Raw genomic sequence first — 4,324 nt, 5'->3', positions numbered from 1 at the left:
AAATGTACTGGAATGGGCAGATTTAATTCAGATGACCATTGCATCTACTATTGTGGGAAGAATCCCTTAGGAAAAATGGAGTAGCCCTTATAGTCAACAAAAGAATCCAAAATGGAGTACTTGGGTGCAATCTCAAAAACGACAGAATAATCTCTGTTCTTTTCCAAAGTAGCCATTCAACATCACAGTAATCCAAGCCTATGCCCCAGTCACTAAAGCAGAAGAAGCTGAAGTTGAACAGTTCTGTGAAGACCTACAAGACCTTCTAGAACTAATACCCAAAAAACATGTCCTTTTCATCATAGGGGACTGGAATGGAAAAGTAGGAAGTCAAGAGATACCTGGACTAACAGGCGAGTTTAGACTTGAAGTACAAAATGAAGCAGGAAAAGAATAACAGAGTTTTGCCAAAAGAACCCAATGGTCATAGCAAGCACCCTTTTCCAACAACACAAGAGAATATTCTACACATGGACATCACCAGATGGTTAATACTGAAATCAGATTGATTATATTCTTTGCAGCCAAAGATGGAGAAGCTCTACACAGTCATCAAAAGCAAGACCAGTAGCTGAATGTGGCTCAGATCACGAACTCCTTGTTGCCAAAATCAGACTTAAATTGAAGAAAGTGGGGGATATCACTAGAACATTCAGTTATTATCTAAATCAAATTCCTTACAATTATACAGTGGAAGTGACAAATAGATTCAAGGGATTAGATCTGATAGACAGAATGCCTGGAAAATTATGGATGGAGGTTCACGACATTCTACAGGAGGCAGTGATCAAGACCATCTCCAAGAAAAAGAAATACAAAAAGGCAAAATGGTTGTGTGAGGAGGCATACAAATAGCTGAGAAAAGAAGAGAAGCAAAAGGAAAAGGAGATAAGGAAAGATATACCCATTTGAATGCAGAGTTCCAGAGAATAGCAGGGAGAGATAAGAAAGCCTTCCTTAGTGATAAATACAATAAATTGAGAAAAACAATAGAAGGGAAAAGATTAGAGATTTCTTCAAGAAAATAAGAGATACCAAAGGAACATTTCATGCAAAGATGGGCACAATAAAGGACAGGTGATATGGACCTAACAGAAGCAGAAGATATTAAGAAGAGGTGGCGAAGATGGTGGAGGAGTAGGACAGGGAGACCACTTTCTCTCCTACAAATTCATCAAAAGAATAACTGAATGCAGAGCAAACTTCACAAAACAACTTCTGATCGCTAGCTGAGGTCATCAGGCGCCCAGAAAAGCAGACCATTGTCTTCGAAAGGAGGTAGGACAAAATATAAAAGATAAAAAGTGAGACAAAAGAGCTAAGGACGGAGACCCGTCCCGGGAAGGGAGTCTTAGGCGGCCTTGCTTGGGCTAGGGTCCGGGCCTGAGTGCCCTGAGGACAATCAGAGGGAGCTTCTGTGAGGTGCCAACTTGAACTGTGGGAGACCAAAAGAGAGAAAATTAACCGGCCGGAACACACTGCCGGCCCTTCGCAGAACAAAGGGACGGAGAAAGTCCCGAGAAGAGCTCGCAGGCTGCGGACCGGCCCAGCCCCGCCGGAGGCAGGAGGCAGGAGGCAGGGGGGAGGGGAAGGTCGCGGCGAGCCACAGGGCGCAGGCACCCGACCGGCGGGGGCGGGGACTGGGGCTGGGGACGCAGAGGGCGGAAGGCGCGCGCACCCGACTGGCGCCAGCGGAAACTGAGACTGGGTCCGCGGAAGGGAGTGAGTGCGCCACACCTGGGGATAGTGCGCCCATCAAGCCCCTCGCTGCCTGGACCGCTCTGACGGGGAAGGCACAGAGAGCAGGAGCAGCTTTTCCTTCCGCGCTTTTGTGTAACACCCGAGGGCTGGAACCTAGCGCAGCGCGGGGCGCGCTCCATATAGAACAGCCGGGAGCCTGAGCAGCGCAGACGGAGAAAGCAGCGTCAGCCCCTCCCGGCAGCGTCAGCCCGCCCCCGCAGGGCCAGCCCCTCCCCGCAGCGCCAGCCCCTCCCAGCAGCACAACGGAACTAGCTACCTGAATAAGAGTCCACCTCCGCCCGCCTGTGTCAGGGCGGAAATGAGGCTCTGAAGAGACCGGCAAACAGAAGCCAAATAAACAAAGGGAACCGCTTCAGAAGGGACTGGTGCAACAGATTAAAATCCCTGTAGAAAACACCGACTTCACCGGAAGGGCCCTGTAGATATCGAGAAGTGTAAGCTAGAACGAGGAGCTATCTGAAACTGAGCCGAACCCACACTGACCACAACAGCTCCAGAGAAACTCCTAGATATATTTTTACTTTTTTTTTCTAAGTAAGGAAAAGAAAAAAAATTTTTTTTTCTTTTTATATTTTTTCTTTTTTATTTTTTCTCTTTTATTTTCCTTTAAAATTCCCTATTACTCCCCCATTACTCCTTAACTTTCATTTACATAGATTTTTACGATTTTTTTAATTAGGGGAAAAAAAAATTTTTTTTTTCTTTCTTTCTTTTTTTTTTTTTTGTTTTTTTTTCTTTTTTTTCTTTTTCTTTTTTTTTCTTTTTTCTTCTTTTTTTTCCTTTCCATTTTCTCTTTTATTTTCTATTTTTCTTTTTCTCTTATTTCTTTTAAAGTCCTCTAGCACTCCTCTACTACTCTTCATTTTCATTTTCACTACACTATAACCTTACAAAAAAAAAAAAAAAGAGAGGCCCTATCTTTAAACCGAAGATTATTCTCTCCCAATCTTGAATCTCTGTTTTCTACCTCAGAACACCTCTATTTCCTCCTTTCCCCTTCTCTTCCCAATCCAATTCTGTGAATCCTTGTAGGTGTCTGAGATACGGAGAACACTCTGGGAACAGACAGCTGCGTAGATCTGTCTCTCTCCTCTTGAGTCCCCCTTTTTCTCCTCCTGCTCATCTCTATCTCCCTCCTCCCTTTTCTCCTGTTCATGTAACTCTGTGAACCACTCTGGGTGTCCCTAACGGGGGAGAATCTTTTCGCCATTAACCTAGAAGTTTTATTATCAGTGCTGTATAGTTGGAGAAGTCCTGAGACTACAGGAAGAATAAAACTGAAATCCAGAGGCAGGAAACTTAAGCCCAAAACCTGAGAACACCAGAAAACTCCTGACTACATGGAACTTTAAGTAATAAGTGACCGTCCAAAAGCCTCCATACCTACACTGAAACCAACCACCACCCAAGAGCCAGTAAGTTTTAGAGCAAGACATACCACGCAAATTCTCCAGCAACACAGGAACATAGCCCCGAATGTCAACATACAGGCTGCCCAAGGTCACACCTAACACATAGACCCATCTCAAAACTCATTACTGGGCACTCCATTGCTCTCCAAAAAGAAGAAATCAAGTTCCACGCACCAGTACAGTGACGCAAGCTTCCCTAACCGGGAAACCTTGACAAGCCAATCGTCTAACCCCACCCACTGGGTAAATCCTCCACAATAAAAAGGAACCACAGACCTCCAGAATACAGAAAGTCCACTCCAGACACAGCAATCTAAACAAGATGAAAAGGCAAAGAAATACCCAACAGGTAAAGGAACATGAAAAATGCCCACCAAGTCAAACAAAAGAGGAGGAGATAGGGAATCTACCTGAAAAAGAATTTAGAATAATGATAATAAAAATGATCCAAAATCTTGAAAACAAAATGGAGTTACAGATAAATAGCCTGGAGACAAAGATTGAAAAGATACAAGAATTGTTTAATAAAGACCTAGAAGAAATAAAAAAGAGTCAATTAAAAATGAACAATGCAATGAATGAGATCAAAAACACTCTGGAGGGAACCAAGAGTAGAATAACGGAGGCAGAAGATAGGATAAGTGAGGTAGAAGATAAAATGGTGGAAATAAATGAAGCAGAGAGGAAAAAAGAAAAAAGGATCAAAAGAAATGAGGACAACCTCAGGGACCTCTGGGACAATGTGAAACGCCCCAACATTCGAATCATAGGAGTTCCAGAAGAAGAAGACAAAAAGAAAGGCCATGAGAAAATACTCGAGGAGATAATAGCTGAAAACTTCCCTAAAATGGGGAAGGAAATAGCCACTCAAGTCCAAGAAACTCAGAGAGTCCCAAACAGGATAAACCCAAGGCAAAACACCCCAAGACACATATTAATCAAACTAACAAAGATCAAACACAAAGAACAAATATTAAAAGCAGCAAGGGAAAAACAACAAATAACACACAAAGGGATTCCCATAAGGATAACAGCTGACCTATCAATAGAAACCCTCCAGGCCAGAAGGGAATGGCAGGACGTCCTGAAAGTAATGAAAGAGAATAACCTACAACCTAGATTACTGTATCCAGCAAGGATCTCATTCAGAT

Source organism: Cervus elaphus, chromosome 22, assembly GCF_910594005.1.
Source record: "Cervus elaphus chromosome 22, mCerEla1.1, whole genome shotgun sequence".
NCBI lineage: Eukaryota > Metazoa > Chordata > Mammalia > Artiodactyla > Cervidae > Cervus > Cervus elaphus.
This window is presented reverse-complemented; position numbering follows the sequence as displayed.